Source organism: Parus major, chromosome 7, assembly GCF_001522545.3.
Source record: "Parus major isolate Abel chromosome 7, Parus_major1.1, whole genome shotgun sequence".
NCBI lineage: Eukaryota > Metazoa > Chordata > Aves > Passeriformes > Paridae > Parus > Parus major.
In genome coordinates, this window is record NC_031776.1 from 32,993,075 (window position 1) to 33,012,152 (window position 19,078).

Consider the following 19,078-nt stretch of genomic DNA (forward strand, 5'->3'; position numbering starts at 1 on the left):
GACATGAATGACATCAAACTGATTATTTTTCAAATTTATATATATAACAAAGCCCTACAAAAAATTTAAGACATGGTTCCAAAATATTACCAGTGACTCAGTATTCAGTAATTCTTGCTGAGAATCAGCAATGCCTAAAAAAAAAAGGATAGGCTCAGTGCAGCTGGGAATAAGTGCTGCAATTTAAGTATCTTTAGAGTAAGGACATTTATTGTTCACTTAAAATAGAAAGCAGAAATTTTCCAGGAATATACAGTACATAACAGATATTGCTGGTGGACTTGTGGTTGTTGTTTTGGGTTTTTTTGGGGGGAGGGGTTGGGTTTTTTGTTGTTTTGTTTTGTTTTGTTCTTTTATAAAGTCTACAATGGTTGTCTAAATAATGACAGAAAGTCTGTATTTGGTAACTGCAGAAGACACATGGGTGAGTCTGAGTGCTGTCAGAATCATTTACACTCTTTAGAGAGAGGTTCTAGGAGAAGTAGTTCATTTACTTGAATATAATTTCAAGAATCCCATTTCTGGTTGGTGAACCTATCTGCTGTGCACTGGCATTTGGTGAAGCACAAAAGTCACTTTATTCTGATGAAGGCAGCTCAGAAAGAAAAGACTGTAATATTCATATTTTACCTGAACACATTCCTAAGGGCTTTTAGGACACATATATTTAAAGGATTCAATTTAAAGCCTGCTACATTGACAATGTTATCCTATTAATCTCCATGGTTGGTCTTTGTGCTGTGTATTTCTGGATTAGAGCTTAAAAGGAACATATTTGTGTTCCTTTTCATAGCACTGCTTAGTTTTTATCCATGCTCAACTCCTATTAACCTTAAGCAGCTCCTGCAAGAGCAGGGTGTGATTTTATCACCCATTCACATTTTTTTAACATTCAGCTTCTTACAGATAAAACATTTTATTTCTTTCCTAAGTAAAGCAGTCAATGGTGTCCACAGATATTTTGCTTTAAAAACATTTTGCAAATATTTAATTTTCTGTCTGCTCATTACCTCTCACACCTTCAAAATGTTCTGGGTGTAGATCCAGAGCTCGTAAAGCATGTGGAGTGAAACTAGATGAAATTTGGAAAACTAAATTCAATGCTAAGACTGGAAAAGTCTCCTGAACTCAATGAGTGAAATTCATTTTCTGCTCAAAGCACTGCTATGTAGAAGCACCTGGAAGAGTTGGAAAGGGAGGTGTTTGCACAAGACACAGGAGCATCATGGAAGAGATGAGAACTCAGCTGCTACAAACTACCTTCAAAATAATTAATTCCCCTTTATCATTAATTCCAGCTGGGATCAGCCTGAGCTTTGAGGGCTTTACCTACATCAATGCTGGCTCTAATTGCTTCAAGAGGAGACTGAATATTGTTTGTAATTTCCTGGGCAAAGGCCTGAATTGCAGGTTGAGAAGGTTGGAGTGAGGGATTTGTCCTTTTGTGTTTGGCTGAAGAAGATGGAGGTAGGTGCATTTCCACAGCCTCCTTTTTCAGAGCTCTCCCTTTGCCACACAAACACCCTGCAGCTGTTTGCTTGGTGAAAATACTTAATTTTTAAGAACAAAGCCTGTAGGGATTCAGTGGTGCACCCAAATATCCATTTTTACCTTGTTAGTCTTGCTTAAAAAAAGGAAAAACATCAGGGCTTCAGCACAGCAAAACTTGCATTTGTCCTCTAAACTAACTAAAAATTTTGGTGTCTGACTAAAAACAGACACCAAAATCAATTGTGTTGGTTTTACTGTCCATTAGTGATGGTTGAGTCTCCCATTCTGAGATTTTTCTGATGTTCTTATAAGATCAGTAGCTGGGGGAACATTTTATCCCCATTTTGCTGGTTCAAAAATGATGTTTCATTCTTGTGCCATTGAAATTTGTTTCAGTTCTAAAAGAATGTAAGAAAATTTTTCTTTTTTTAAATTTTTTGTTTCCTGGTCTTTGACCCAAATTTCTCAATTACAAAGAATATAAGTAAACAATGGAGTTGGAAGGAAGTATTTTAAATGTATCTTTTATTCATGCCCTTTCTCACATATGCTTTTTTCCTTTTTTTCCCATGCTAAAGATGATGAAAAAGGAGAAGTCTACACCATGAAGAATGGGTCTCTGTCTCGGGACCTCTTAACTGCAACAAATATTTGAAAGGTGATGTTTCCTTTTCTCTCTGCTATTGTCCCTTGGATGCTTTTATGGAAAAAAATATATATATATATTCAATATGCTGTTTGGAGGACCTTTCTCCCATTTTTGTTATCTCTGCCTCCTAGTGGTCTTTGTTTTTTGAGTTTTTATTTTAAAAAAAATCCACTTTTAAGCACTTCTTTAGTCCTGACTCTGCTATTCACATGCCTTTGCCTGACAGTCACTGGCTTTACCCTGGTGCATTTATTTTATACATGAAAAGAAAGGTATTGAAGCTGAGATCACAATACAAAAGAATTGGCCCCATTTTTCCTGGCAAATATATCCCCTAGTTTTCAGATCCTTTCCTTGGAATCTTATTCCTCAACTCTGCTTGTCTCAGGTTTGCTTTGGGGTATTGCTCTCTTGTCAGAGGAGCAATAACGAGTAACCCTCCCAGCCTGTGAGCCAGAATCCAAATAAATATCAAGGCCTTGATTTTGCAGTTAAACAGAAGTGCTTCTCCCATTTGCTTTCATAAAACTACAGTTGTGAGGCTCCTTGCTCCAGGCAGTGGCTCATGTAAATATTAGTTTACAGTTTCTCCCCCTCACACTGCCTGCAGAGCAGCTACAGAATCCATCAGTCAGTACAGGCATCAAGGAGAAAATGAAATGAAAACTGGTATTAGAACAAACATATCTGCATAGACAAAGAAATACTGGAAGCATAAGCCAGGATCAGAGACAGAGAAAAATCACAGAATGTTTTGGGTTGGAAGGGACCTTAAAGATCATTTAGTTCCAACCCTCCTGCTGTGGGGAGGGATGCCACCAAGAGACAAGAAATTAGGCAACAGACACATGCAGCAAATGGGGGGAAAAAATATAAAAACAAAGCCAACCCCCTCAAGATCTACATCTGCTATAACATTTTTGTGCACTTTTTTTTTTAAGACCTACAGTGCTTGGTGAAAGGCTTTGATTGATGAGTAGGAAAACAGTTTCTTGCCTAATTTAAATGAGTTGAAAAAATAAAGTCTGACATAACTATATATTCAATGAATGTATTTGTATGTCCACAAATAGATAAATGGATCATTTATTCACTTCCATGAAGGCACCTTTATATGTTGGAAGATAAAGAAGAGGGAGATTTGTAGAGCTCCATAAAAGCCCCAAAACCCTGTCAGTACTCACATTGTTTCCTTGTGTATTTACTGGTGTGCAGACACAACCAGCTATTACCTGAAAGATTTTCAGTCAGAGGTCTAAGTAAACTTCTTTAGCTCCCAGCTGAGCTTTTAGAGAAATTGATATGGTTTCTGAGGAAAAAAAAAAGTCCCAGACTTAAGCACCTCCAAGCAGAAACCCATTTTTAAGCTACTTAAAGTCTTGAGGCATTCTGAGCTCCCAAAAATCCTTTGTTCTCAAGAAATTATTCAAAGTTTAAGTTTTACATCTTCAAATTCAGTTTATCAGATTACTGGAATTCTGCACGTCCACTGCCAGGATTTGAACTGGTTTAAAAGGTAGATTTCAAGACAGGCACAGTGTTTTATTCATCACTGGGCTCCTTATTTTGGGGGGTTATGTTACTTGCTGACTAATTGCTGTCCTGAACATCCTCCTCCCTGTTCCACACTTTGACTTTTACCCAGTTTTGGGCAGTGTACAGAGAGCTTTGCTCTCTGTGCCATGGGGATAATGGAATTCATGCTTGGCCTATTGTGCAGAACTGCCAATTTTGCTCCTGCCCGGCTTTTCCATAGCATGACTTTTAATTCAGAGCAAATCTCTTCCTTTTCTGAACATGAACTGTGAATTATACAATTAGTGTCCTTTTATATCTGAAGAAAGAAATCTAAATGTTAACTAAATACAATTTTCCTCTTGATGTGTATTCACAATGGTGGCTCAGTCTTCTTAGTCCACCAACCACACACTATTAATAGTCCTTTTTTATTTTCCTTCAGACTTATTTCATCTCACTTCTAAAACTCTATTTACCGCTAAGATTTCATTTTTTCTGCACACTTTTGCATCTTTGTTTTCATCAGCTTCAGCAAGTGCCTGGGCCACAGCAATTCCAGGGAGACTCTGCATTTTTACCATTATTCTCTTGTCTTCTAGAAAAGCAGATTTCCCAACAGAGGTCAGTAAAAGCAAAGAAGATTTTTGTAACAAAATGTAGGCACTCTTTGGAATGACCCCTTTTGTCACGTGTAGAATTGTATAGATTTTAAACTTGTCCTTTTTTAGTCAGAATTTTCCTAGGTTTTTTGTTGCTAATATTCATTAGCTGGTTTGCTACAACGTTTTTATTTCCAAGCAGAAATGCAAAAGGAAGAAGATATTTTGTCTGCTTGTTTTGTGAACATTGTCCACCAAATCTAATTGAGCTTTCTCAACTGGAGCCGAAGAAACACAACTTGAATTATCCACATCTTTGATGAACACTCACTGGATTATTCCATGCTTTCTGATTTCATAATTTGCTCAATAACATTTAATTTAAAGTGATATTTTCTATGCACAGTAACTAATTAAAAAATTCAGCAGCTTCTGTTCACCCAAGTCCATATATGCCAACAGAAGCACATAGCTCCTAACATAGCAATGTAATTTTCTCTCTTGCAGTTTATATTTGTGAGACTATACCCAAAGTGCCTTCACTGCTCATTACTGCAGCTCTAGGACAACCTTGGTAAGATCAGTAACTAAAATAATTTTGCTTTGTTTTCAATGGGAAAGCTGAGACTCCTTCAGCCTGTAGCTTAAATTGTTCAGCATTTCAGAAACCATCTGGTTGGTGCTGGATACCTCAGACAGATAAATACTCTTAGATGTGGTTGTTATTGCCTAATTCATCCTTTGGCTCTGCTCTGTTTACACTGCAAGTCTTTCCTGGTTTATAACCATATTTACTGTCACTTGCAGGAAATCAGCATTTTTCAATAAAGTTTGAGGGGTTTTGTTTGGTTTTTTTAGGGGGGGGTTTATTCATTTGCTGTTGTTTCGGTTTTTCATACAGCATCAAATGAATTTAAGAAATCAAATAATCAATTTTCATAAGGGCTTGGAGCCTTCTATCTCCCATCACTTCTGATACAAGGGCAGGTGATGTTATCAGGTATCAACATTTAGACCAAGAACAAGTGATGCTCCAAGAGTTCTTCCAGCCTTGACAGACAACTCCAGCTCCTGGCCCCTCATGGACACCACTCAGTGAAATGAAAAGCACTTTTCAATGGGGACAAATTGATTTTATGCCTGCACTGAACTTGGCCAAACTCCCTCGTGAAGAAAGGAGTATTGCTTTTTCTTCCAAGTTTTGAAAATTACTTAAAACAAGAAGTTTTTCTGCTAGCTCAGTTTTTTGTTGTTTGGTTTTTTTGTTTGGGTGTTTTTTAATGGAAGGGATTTCTTCCAATCACAGCCTGTTGGAAAGCCAGAGCACAGCCACACGTAAGCACTCTCAGAGCTGGCAGTCAAGTTCTCTTTAATTCTCATTATGTCTTCTAAGAGTTTCCCAGTAGAAAGCTGTAGGGGATTAAACCCCTTCTCCCTCCCCTGTGCAATTCTGTAATCACTGTGCCCAGTGGGTTTTTTTTTTACAGGAACTTGGTAGGAGCAAAATCCAGCAGTGTGGTGATGCTGGGAAGTCAGGCTGAGCTCAGCCATCCCTCGAGCACGGCAAAGTTTGTGTTCATCCTGGAATGCAACAGTGCACCACATGTTACAGAAATGGATTATCACTTCTGATTCGTGTAAGTGTCTCCAAGTCAGCCAAGCACGCCATCCTTCAAACCCACATCATTTGTTTTTGGTGGCAAAGCTGTAATCACCAGTTCCATCCCTCAGATGAAAAGTTTTTAGCAAGACTTCTTGTTTGAAGGCTGCATCGTCACAACAAGCTTCAAAAATTAAAGTAGGAAATATGAATTTCTTTATAGTTACTGAACTGTGAAGGAATTGATTCCTTTTCAAGCTGCTTTTCCAACTTCTCTATCACTTCTTCACCTCGATCTCCCTGTGCTTTCTCAAAAGTGGCTTTGGTAAGTTTTTCATATTTTCTTTCTCTTAACCAAAAGTGATTTACAACTTATCTATGTTCAACAGCTGGGAAGTCTGCTTGAGTGACCTGACATCAGTTTCCATCCAGCTGGAGATGTCTCTGTCACCCGTGATCCGGGAGCAGCTGTTGACACGCACAGAGATCCAAATGATTGTCAGATCTGGCTGTAATGGCTCCTTGGTAGAGTTTCCCTGGGCTGCTGAGCACAAACAAGCTCAGGAGAAAAGTCCCTCAGCTCTGACATTTATTCCTTAGGCCAGCATAACAATCAGGCTTTGACCCTGTTTTGGGGTTTGATACTAAACAGCCCTGAATAAAAACAGTTAAGAAGGGAAAAAAACTTGCCCTTCCCTCATCTAAACCCCATATCTCACCAACAAACAAAAGATAAATAAAAGCAAACTAAAAAAGACAACACAAAAGCCAAATGAACTCTATAGATAAGGCACATGTGATTAAACTTCTTACTAAATTAAAATTATTCCAGATTCTGTCAGGACTATGAATGAGATTTGATTCTCATTGAGTTCATTAACCCAATTTTATCAAAACCCATCCACATCTGACACAAAATGAGCAAAGAAAATGTTAATCCTTGCAAAATACGAAGTGTCAGTGCAGAGCAAGATGTCACAGTGTCTTGAGGACAGGGAAGAGTCCTGTCCACACTGGTTAAAGTGGTGGGAAGACTGGGAGAAAGGCAGGTCCAGGTGGGATATTTGGTTGCTTGTCCCATTAGCTGAGTTTATGTCAGAAGAAGCAGCTTTGTGAAAGGAAGGGAGAGCACAGAGTGGATAAAAAAAACACACCCACCATTGATTTTTCTCTTTCTGCATTAGCTAAGGCATGAAGGAAGCACGTGAAAACACCATTTTACATTGACAGAGACTTCAAAAAGAGAAAAGGCAAATGTCAGCAAAAAGATACAATATAATGTATGTGGAATAATTTTCAGAAGACAGAAAGAACAGGAAGGTTGAAGAACAGTAATTACATTTAGAATAGAAAAAAAGCTTTGAGAGCACTGGGTTTGATAAGTGTTTCAGTGGATACATCTTCAAGAGCAACACCTGCTTTTATCCTGGTGACCCTTTAATGAAAAGCTACCAACTTTTAGTGAGAGAAATCTTTTCTGTTACTAAGCCACTCAGCAAAAGCCACTCCCTGTGTGTTTGCAACTGATTTTCTTTTCTTTTTTTTTTAATACTTTTGTAGAGATACACCTGAGCTGGGTTCTTGGCAGAAAACAAAACCTTTAATCTGAACAAGCAATGTAATCAAATGACAAAAGTCACAAGCTGGAGAAAAACAATAACAAAAATACCATCAGACATCCAAAAAGCCAGACTGAAGTAGAAAACACAGAAAAAAAAAATACTTCTCTGATGGCCTGAGTAATTATTCTACTTATTCAGGACTATTTAAAAGAAGTTAAAAATGACAACTTCCCAGATTGAAGCAGAATACACAACTGCTGGACAAATCATTCACATCCATGTGGAACACACAGACTAGAGCTGAACACCTGCAGAACCACAGCACATTTACCTTTAAATTAAATGTTGCTACTAAAGGTATATAAAGTAAAATTAACTTTATTTTAATTCTTAAGGAACAGAACCTTTCTACACCAACCTCATACATGAAATAAGGACAACATGGTTTAATGTGTTTACGATACTCACAGTTGCCACTTACTTCAAATAAAATGTTTATTGTACTATAATAAACACCCTGTAATTCCCTCCAGAAATGCATATAATTATGCAAATCATCCAGAAATATTAAAGGAAAAATGTGAAAGTTTGATTTCAATAAAATCTTCCAACAAGGTGTAGAGAGAGATTTAAACATGAGTTTTATTCTAGACCCTGAATTCCATGAGGAATTGTCAATACTAGTTGGTCCTTCTCATTTTTCTGAATTATATATTTAGCTTCATTTAACATAACCAATGAGGCTTTAATTTGGGAAACATGAGATGAGGGTTCCCAAGGGTGTGTTGATGGAGAGTATGTAAATTATTAAATTCAAGTAATCAAATATAGAGGAAAAGCAAAAAAATGACTGCTAGATCATGCATAATTAACTACATACTAAGAGCACACGCAACACATCTTAGGGTAATTTGTTTATTAGGCTCATAATTGAAATTTTTCTTCTGTTTAGTGCTATTAATATTCTCTACCCTTTCTGTAAAACACCTGATGTTCTTTATTCCAGACTCTCAAGTGGGATGCTGAGAGGCTAATCCAGATCAGATCTATATAATTACGTGGAGATTGTGTGGCTGTATTAGTAAAGATTTGTTCTTTATTTATTTATAGCAACATAAATCACTAGTAAGTTCACAGAAATCAAGGATATTATAGGGCTATAAAACAGATGCAGGTAAAGATGACCTACACCATTAAAAGTGAGGCTTGTTATGGCTGCTTTTCAAGTAGGAAAAATTGATGGATGGCAGGGGGTCTATTTCCCAGGAGTAAAGTATCCCAGAAATATAGAACCTTTAAGCTGGCTGTAATGATCATATTCAGTCATTACTCAAAATCAGATTAATCATTAATTCAGTGCATTGCCAGCACACACCTCTCACTCACCATTTGACTATTTATGTGTCCCATGGCACTGCACAATTAGTTCCTGAATTCCAGTGACATTGCTGCCCTGATGTGATCTCTCCTCAATCAAACCAGCTGTGAATACCAGGGAACAGGGATGTTCTTACTATTCCCTTGGTATACAGTCTTGGGAATAAAAGCATGATATTCCGATTGTGGCAAAATGAAAATCAAAGGCAAAGGGAGAAAATAAAATTAAAAAAAAAAAGAAAAAAAAAAAATTCTTGCAACTTGGACCAGCAAAAAACTTTTTGCAATATTTGCTTTTCTCTAATTGCTGATACAGCAAGACATTTTTACTTAAACAAAAGATCAAATCAAGGTTATTCGCAGTAATTAAAGCTGCAGTCTCCAAGTACTAACTGGGTGAGGAAAAAAAAAGTGCAGTACTGGAGGAATTCCTTCAAACTCCCCTGGACTCTTTTCTCTTCATTCTGGAGCTCTATAAGTGGAGTAAACAGCCCAACATCCATCCCAGTTTGAGACTGGAGCCTGTTTTTTTATACTTTATTACTCAGATTAACAAGAAGAGGTGTAAAAATACAAAAAAAAAAAATATCAACAACAAAAATCCTCTATCCTCCTTGCACCTCCATTGCCATTCCTTCCTCCCAAATTTTGTAAAACCTCTTCTATATGATAATCACAAAATATCAGTAAATTAAGGAACTATGTCAATTTGTACCACTTCAATGTAATCTCTATTTAAATGAGTGCAGAAGGGAAGGATCCAAAACTGCCAGAATAAAAAGAACTAGTTTTGAAAAACTGTTAATATTTATATGGTGAACTTCCAGGTGATTGGAACATCTCCTTTATTTACCTAAGAAGTGCATCATAAACCCTTTTTTTTTCTTTTCATTTAGTAAAAATTTAACCTAATCTGTTAATAAGCCCACTAAGCTACTACTAAGTAAAAATAGTGAGGTGATATGATATTTTCAAGTGAATTCTGATTTTCAGTCTATACTTTCACACTTTTTTTTTAACCACTTCTAAATACAGCTCATGCCACTGAAATCTAAGAAACTTCTCTGCTGAGTATCCACAAAGTAATAGATAACTCAAATTTATATCCACGTGCACAGTGACACAAGATTCATCAAAGTCTTGCTTATTGCTTATTTTTCCTAAATCAAGTTAGAGACACTAAGACAGGAAGCTTTTTGTGACACTGGCAACTGTCAAAAAGCTTTCCTAAAAAAAGAACCTGGGAGACAGTGTTGCATTTTAATTTCCATCTGATTTCAAAACAAGATATTTTTCTGTCCTACAGGCAAATGACTTCAGAACACAATGGTGTGAATGTTCCATTGTTTCAGCCTGATAAATACTCTGCTTCCAGCTACTTTCTCCACTCCTGTACTTTGGCTTTAGTGTTTAGTTCCTGTTGCTTTTTCTAATACTTCTTCACCTCCAGTATTTCTCAGATACTCCTGGTTTGGTCCTCTGCTCTTAGGTTTGATGTGGTTTTTGGTTTGGGTTTTTATCCCTCCACCTGCTATTTACTTTCCCCTTTAATATATGACCAAGCAGGTTTTATCTCTGTGGTCCTGTTTGATTCTTAGTTTTTTTTCTCCTTAATTTCCACAACAGAATTTTTAATCCAAGTCCTGGCAGTAGTCTGACCACTCAGTTTGTGTTAAGGAACACATTTCAAGGATGTTACTGCCCAGTTACAAAGTCCATATTAAATTTAGCTGAAATGTACTAAGGGCTAAATGGAAAATTCTTCACTTGTAGGCCCTTGACTTATACAGCTAATCATTCACTCTGTGATTCTGTGTGAATAAAATCAAAAAGGATTCAGAAACCTTGTCCTGAAGAAACTCTAAAAATTTCATCTGTCAGTATTCATCTCTCATTTTACAGCTTTTTTTCTCTCAAACATCAATCTGAATAGCATTTGGTTTCCACAAGTGTTTGCAGGAGGAAAAAAAAAAACTTTTGCATCTTTTCAGTGTTTTCTAAAAAAAATTATTTGTTCAACAACTTTAAGATGCTCTTTATCTTCCCTCCATTCGTAAAAGTGTGGGATTTCACAGGAATTAAAACTCTATTCACAGTTCATTACTCTGCCGACTAACAGTTTTAATTGGTCAAATAATTATTTGCTAAGAATGTTTCAGCCAATTATCTTGAAGTATGCTGCTGGGGGAGAGGGAGGGTTATTTGTCAAGAGGATGCAGCTGCCAAACACATTCCACATAATCATAAAATAGTCTGGGGATAGGCTGAGGAACAATTTCTTGTAATGATTTTTTGTTAAAAGGAATCTAAAGGAATCCCTATGCCAGATCTTCCTTTTATCCAAACTTCCCAATAACTTTTAATCTTAGAAAAAAGGAAAAAAAAACAAACTTAAAACTCAAAAAAAACCCTCTATGGGAGGCAGTTTACTACAGTAGAAAAGGTAAGAGAAAAGATCTGTTTAACCTTTGTGTCCCCCAGCACGAAGCAGCTGTAATTGCACCACAACTCCACTGTCCACAGGAGAACAGATAAATTCTCAGCAGCTGGTTACAACCAGAATTAAATTTCTTTAGAATAGGACCCATCTATAGAGGCAACACAACCTTATCTCTGCAGCTTTGTTTACTTCTCCCATTGATTTAGATCCAGGAGATAGGACTTATTTCAGTGATAAACTTCTGAACAATGCAGGCCCAGTATTTATCCTCTTTTGTGTCAGCTTTTCAAAAACTCATAAATCTTTTTATTACAAGCACACCTGCAAAATGTTACTGATTTCCTGAGATGTCCCCCTCAGTGAATGTGGCACATTTCATGAGACAAGTAGAATATGAAAGTTCAGATTTAAAGAAAAAAATGCCCCAGTTCTCAACTTTGAAAATATTAAGATCTTGTCAAGGAATAATGGGGGAAAACCAATCAGAAGAGTATATACCAATTTCAAAAGACAATTTGCCAATCATTTGCTCTACTCTGAGCTTCTGTGGGGAAGTTCTCCTAAATAACAATAATTTGACTGGCAAATTGTAGAGCTGCAAAAGCTCATCTTTGGCATCTCCATTAAAAGGCTTTCAGCTACTCCTTAGCTCACTGAATGTAGTTTTATTTTGTTTACTTGTTTGGCTGTAATTGCATGCAATTTGTAATTGTTCCTTCCCTATAATTACACATGCCACTTTTCCTAGTGAAAAAATGATGCAGCAATGTGGCAGTCTAAAGATACATGTGGTGAAAATTGACAGATTTTCACTACTACATGTTTTTGATGTGTATAGGTGTCATGGAAAAAGAATGAAGACCTAGCAGTGCACACAGATCAAAGCTGCTCAGTTTTGCAATGGAAATCTCAACATGCATTAAAATTCTTTTCATCTTAGTGATCGCAGTGTAATAAATACTTTGCTAAATGAAAACCCTTTCATTGTTCCAAATATTTATTTTTTTTTCAGATAACTCTGTAGACTCACAACACTATAATTAGTTGAAAGAGAGATATTTTGCAAACTTCTATAATGTGCCCAGTGACCAGGAGGGTTATATAGTGCAACATTTCACATGCTGTATTTCATTAATTTCTAAAAACAGGGCTAAAATACCCAAGTCTTTCAGTAACCAAATGGATGCTTTTGATAATCCTTTAGATAAAAATGGAAGAACACTTTATACTGAAATGGGGACGACTTAGAATTGTACAGTAATAGAAACAGATGTTAATGCAGTTCACTGAAATGAAAACATAATCCAGAGTTTAAAAACTCCAAACCTAAACAATCCAGAATTTGACCCTGAGCTAAGACAACTGCAACTGTGGATGAGGAATGACGAGAAACTAAAGGAAATCCTCATTGTCCTTCCCTGGTGAGATGAAGAGAGAACACCCTAAATGCCAGCTCATTAAAAGCATTTGGATTCCTTTAGGATCAATGTTAACAAAAGCCAAGTGAAGGAATAATACATCTCCAGCAAGTGGCCACACCGACAACACTTCAGTCACTTAGAAAAATAGCTGCAATTTTATCAGCAGCATTGCTAACACTGCAGAGAAAGGCATGTGCATGAAACCTACTACCAACAGTGTGTGTGCACTGTAGCCTAAATGTTCTCCTCCTCCACGTACACCTGCATATTTGGAAAACATGGATTAAAAAGCTGGGTCTGCCCACGAGTCACTGGCCACATTCATGTGGTGACAGCTAAATTACAGTTTATCTATCATGGCACAGCCACTCGCTCGGTGTGTGTGCATATCTGGGAGCATGCAAAACACACTTCATTTCCCAAGGATAATGCACGTGGGTTAAGCTTTCCCATTTCACTCTCAAAAATAGTGGAATATTTATACAGTTCTTGCTGTTCCTTTGACAAACAGTAACTTCCTGAACTATTGCAATTGGTGTACGTGACCATGTTCTGATCAACCCAAGAGGCTTCCTACTGTCCTCATTTTACAGATAAATCAACTGAAACACTGAAACCAAATTACACTACAGTGGTGACAGATAAACTTCTGATTCTTCATCTCAAATCTGCTCCTGCTGTTTCCACACTGTCCCCACTTTACAGCCAGGCTTCCCTTTTTTAACTTTTTTAAACAATTTTTTATGGTCTTTTCAGTACTGCAGTAATATATGTACGTGTACATCATTGTGGGAAGTAAAACTATTAAGAAATTTTACTAAAATAAAGCATGTTGGGTATTAGAGAAGCTTCACTGATGTGACTTTTATTGTTTTCCAATGTTATTCATATATTTTATCCCTCCCAACCCCAATTGTTATTCGGAGCAGACTTTCGCAATGCTATGCACAACTTTTAGTGTCTCCATCAGTAGCTGGAAATGCTCAGAATGGGTAAATATAAAAATGCAGATGAATTTCTAGGTGGTGCAATCACTAACAATTCCATTGGCCAGTTTTTTCTGGAGACTGGTGAGGTGGAGGGAAAGAATAAAAAAGCAAAGCCTTATTGAAGTGCCTGAGAATATTCCCTTCAAAAACAATCTCAGTTTATTTCTCCATCAGTATTTCAACTGACCTCATAGAACAAACCTATTTCTGATTCCTCTGTCATCAGCTGGGAATGAGAACAACTGTGATGGACAGTGAGCTTTTCTGGGGCAGGCAGGAGAGGAGACCAGGAGTTTCCTGATAACCTGCTGGGCTCCATCCCCACTTCCCATCCTGTCCATTGTAATCCCTGTTTGTGAGCTGGGCACAGCTCCAATGCTCCAGGTAGTAATTTAGTGATGAGCTGAAATGAAGTTGTCCCTAATCTGACACCCCTTTCAGCTGGCTGTGCCTCCCTGGCAGAGGGCACACTCCTGGTGCTGTTACTGCCAGCTGCAGAGTGTTTGATCCCACTCAGAGGTGGGGCTGTGATCGGGGTCTGAACCCCTGTGCACACATCTTACTCATGGTTGCAAAGTTGTGTTTTGCAGTAATGAAAAACATTTCCTCTAATTGAGTACCTACTCATCTAGGCTCTAAAAACTGACTTTATAGGGGAAAAAAACCCAACAAATCCATGCATGAAGCTACGGTTTAAATATATCCAAGTTTTTGTCCCATACTAGAATGTAGTCTAGTGAATCTATAAACAAAAGTAATCTTTTTCTACTGATATCAGATCATGGTAACCTCAGCCACCTGTGGTGCCTTTCTCAGACCATTTTTTTGTAATTGTGGATTTGTTGCTTTCAGAGTCTGTAACCAACATCACAGAAAGGTTTGGGTTAGAAGGGACCTTAAAACTCATCCCATTCCACCCCCTGCCATGGGCAGGGACACCTTCCACCATCCCAGGTTGTCCCAGCCCTGTCCAGCCTGGCCTTGGACACTTCCAGAGTCATCCCCAACCTCACTGAGCCACCTGTGCCAGGGCCTTGCCACCCTCACAGCAAAGAATTTGTTCCTGATATATGATGTGAAATGTTTGAAATCTGAATAATTGAGACAAAATGTGAGTGTTGCCTCTCTTCCACACCAACAAACCCACTGTGGGGTGAACTAGCTCCTCTCCAACGTGTTCTACTGCTGCAGATGGCCACAATCTACTGAAGATGCCCATTAAAAATCAATTTGCAGTAACAATATCACAATACTTTAGTCCCTGAGTTTCCTCCAGGTACAGACATATGCAGCTATGAATGTGGAAGTACCAATGAAAAACAGGAGTTTCTTCTACTGTATGTATTTTTCATTTAAACTCAGTAATTCTTTAGAAGGCTTATTATGTCAAAATAAAAGTGTTAGTATCATTTATTTCCTTCTGAGAAATATATTACCTTATATATCAAGAAAACTAATTAGAGCAAGAATATTGTTTTCTGGTCCTTTCTAAATTGTACACAACCTTTTTATTGACACAGTGAATTGTCCTTGGTTGAAAGTGATGATTCCTTCAGAGCCAAACTCTTAAATCTTTATTTAATAGTGGAGCAAGCCCTGAAGAAACAATATTCTCATGTGTCAAAGTAGTGTAGTTTTGAAAATACAACCTTCTGCAGAAACAGATTTCAATTACATTTCTTTGATGCTTAAAATGCAGTTACCTCATTGACTAATTTTCCATCCAGCATATGACTATGGAATGTATAACAATTTTAATATAAATGTAGCTGGCCATAACAAAAAAAAAAAAAAGAAAAAAAATATTTGAGAAATAAAACTGCAAATCATTGCTTAATTGACTCACAAATGTCACTAGCTCCAACCATGCCACAGCAATGACAAGTTACTATGGAAACTAATGTATAAATTATGTTTTAGAATAATTAAAGTATGCATTAATTCACATTGCAGAATTTAATAGAGCTATGTAGAAACAAACCATCTTGCACAGAGGCATCCACCATCCCAGAACAGACTCCTGCACCCCATGGAAATGAGGAAGGATGCATTTTCCTGTCAATGAAGTACTTGAGACTTGAGCTAGCTACACTTGTACTCTTTGAGAGGAGCATCATCTGTGTTTTGTATCTCCATCAGGCACCAAACTAAATGTAGAATTCACAAGCTGTGTACTCTGTTTCTGCTTTTTCCCAGGGAGACTTGAAGGAAGAAGAGACAATTGGATGATTTGAACATTAGGGATGGAAAACAATTCTGAAGCGGATGTAGATGTAAATGTATCCCCCTGATCTGTGTCTTCACAGACAGCAGCAAAGTAACTCATTGTTTTCCCTCACATGTTAACTCTGTGATAAGAGAGAAAACATTCCAGCAAATTATTTTCCCCAAGGATCAAACCCTTTGTTCTGCAGAGCATGTCAGTGTATCTGCAGAGGGATCCGTGAGAGGGGAGGGCGTTAATTGCCTTGTGAGTCCAATGCACTGTTAATAGAAATTTCTTCTGAATAAATAATATGGAAATAAGAATATTAAATAGTTCATGATTTCCTAATTTACCTTAATTTTCACTCATTTGGAATTGCCAGAGCTGAATGTGTTCTCAGCTGAGTCAGGGGTTTAGAAACCCTTCCCTTGCCCTGGAGGTGAGGGCTGGGACAGGGAGCTCCCAGACTTGCCCAGGTAATTCCGCAGCCCCCAGGGTTTCCTGGTTGGGATAAGGCACAGCTCAGAGGTGTGAACCCCTCAGAACCTGATGGATCCCCAGATCTCTGGCCCAGGACAAAGAGGGCACTGACTGATTTCTCACCTCACACCTTCTTCTGAGGGAAAACAGTAAAAACCAGCTTTTTATGGCATTGATTCTCAAAAAGAATAAAAAACCCCAAACTTCAGTAGACCTTGCTTCTTCATCATTTTGTGCAGTGCCATGTCACTTCTTCCAAGTGACAAATGTCCTTCATGCCTGCCTCTTCTCTCCACAACTACTAGAAGAAGTGAAGTAATTAAAAGTATATCATAACTCAGATTATTTTAACTTTTGGGAAGGAGCATCCAGGCTCCTCTGACCTTTACATTTATATTTCTTTTTTTTCTATTTTTAACTAATTAAAATCCTACTCACTAATAAAGTTCAGAAGAAAACAGAATAAAATAATGTTATTTAAGTGGTATCTTCTCTTCCTGTTGGAGCTTAAATGATTTCTTGCACTTACTCTGCTTGTGTCTATCTCACACACCTTGACACAATGTCACTGAAGTGACATTTAGACAAAAATATGTGCCTACCCCAAAGTTTTGCTCACATTTACTCACTTTGAAATTAACAGGAAAGAAACTGGAGTGCAGAGAAACTTATGATTTTTCTTTTTTCTAATGTGGTACAGTACAGTACAGTATTTTAGTACAGTATTTGTGCCCAGTGATTCAGACAGGGCCTGAAACTCAGGATTGTCTGGTTCTACTCACAGTCCTAACCCAGGGAAAAAAATATTGGTTTTGCAAACTTTTGCTTTTCCCTAATATTACTTCCATGGTTTTAGTAGTTATCTTCTACATCACAATTAATTATGTGTATATAACATTTGAACTCCCCCACTGGAAGGTGCTAGATAAGTGTTATTTAACCTTGAATTCATTATTAAGTCTTATAATCAGAATAACTGGATAATCTCATTCTTTCTAAGTCCTCACCAAAATATTAATCATTCAGAAGGTTAGAAACGTTATTAATACCAAATCTCTTTTCTTTTTCAGCTTTTTGGCAGAACTTGCAATCAGAAAAAAACGAGGTGGGATAAAAAGAGAAAAATGAGAGCTTTTGAAGAGAAGTGTGGTTATTAAGTCTCACCTGCCCAGGAACAGCTCCACAAAACACACTGGCTCTGCCATTCCAGAGAGCTTTGTGTTGGGAGAGCTGCTGGGTTACAACACATTCCAGTGACACAGAATCATGATTTAACACTCATTTGCAATTTCTCATTGCTGGAATTTATTTGAGAAAGGCAATGTATCAAAACACCTTTTTTTCTTGTTTTTCTTCTTTTTTTTTTTAGCTTAAACTGAGTAAGCTTCCTAAGAAAACATCAAATTTTGCTGTTCAAAAGTGTGATTCCACTGATGAAAATGAGTTTGGAAAATTGGCTTTTAGACAGCAATGGGAAATGTTCCTCAAAGGAAAGCCTAGCAGGACTTTCCTCTTCCTACTGTCTTGGGGTCTGCACAATGTCACATTTTAACTGTTAAATATTGAATTTTCTCAATTCTCTTTCCCCCCATATAAGTTGATTATGGAAAACTTCATTTAAAGATGGATTGGGAGTTTCTAAATGAGTTAAAATTCTGTTTCACTATATTCTAAATTTAATCATGAAGGCTAAATTTATATAGAACAATTCTTCAGAGGCAAGTCATTATCATAATGTGAGCTCAGTAAAAACCCAGATTAAAAAAAAATTTGCTAAGGGAACCTTTTTTTTTCCCCTCTTTATGTAAACAAATAACCACAATCCAAACATTTCCCAAAGTAAAACCAATGCAATGCGTTTCAAAAATCAAAGTATTTCCATTTCTTTTCCTTTTGAGGACTAATGAATGATCTATACATGACAGATATTGCTCATATCCCTTACTAGTAGGAGCAGCATTACAGCAATTATTGGGTTATTTGTATTTACATAAAACAGAAGTTGGTAGAGACAAAATGAGATTTCCAATCTTAGAAAACAGGTGGAAATTGTATCCAAAAAAAACCTAACAAACATATGATAAAATAATTATTAAGATACATAGAGGAAGCTAAAAATGACATAGAATGAAAATAGAAATAAAGTCTCTCTCAAGTTTATATAAGCCTATTACAAAGGCGAGAATCTTCTTGAAAAGAATAATGAATATATGTTATATCTATATGATAACTTTTTTTACGAGTGTCCCTTACCTAAATATCTTAAAATAACAGTACCATCATGAGGTAAGAGAGAAGGTCATCCTGTGAATTAAAGAGTCTCTAAAAGATTAAAAGCATGTGGCAGAATTTTTATTTCCTCCCCCCCAGTAATTGATGTAGGTTATTCCAAAGATCAGGGCTCAGAACTGTGATATTCAGTGTTTAAGTAAATCATGTGGCAAGCTTCGTACATGAGTTTGATGGAAAAGGCACAGACAACACAGACTGCTGATAAAATGGCAGATCCATCTAAATGGCAGCACAGAAGTAAAAATAACCCTACCTAGAGCAATAATAAACCCTAGATAAGACATTGCCACTCATACAAGACATCTGGTGTCATGTCAGACAGTTCCCTTAAAGTGTCAGCTTAATGCTCAGTAGCTCTCAAGAAGGAAAATAGAAAACTATTAGGAATATCTCAAAACCATCATCGTGCCATTGTGTAAATTCATGATGCATGGCTGGAATTTTCCATGCAATC

The 19,078-nt window shown here is 37.1% G+C and overlaps 1 protein-coding gene and 1 long non-coding RNA gene across 2 annotated transcripts in view; one reads left to right on the plus strand and one right to left on the minus strand.

Moving 5' to 3' along the window:
- LRP1B (LDL receptor related protein 1B) overlaps positions 1–19,078 on the minus strand; it is a 620,609-nt gene that overhangs the window by 377,046 nt on the left and 224,485 nt on the right. The window lies entirely within an intron of this gene.
- On the plus strand, positions 1,409–5,995 carry LOC117244702. The gene is made up of 4 exons (XR_004498256.1): positions 1,409–1,467; positions 2,070–2,149; positions 4,765–4,831; positions 5,745–5,995. It is a non-coding gene; the product is annotated as an uncharacterized LOC117244702 (long non-coding RNA).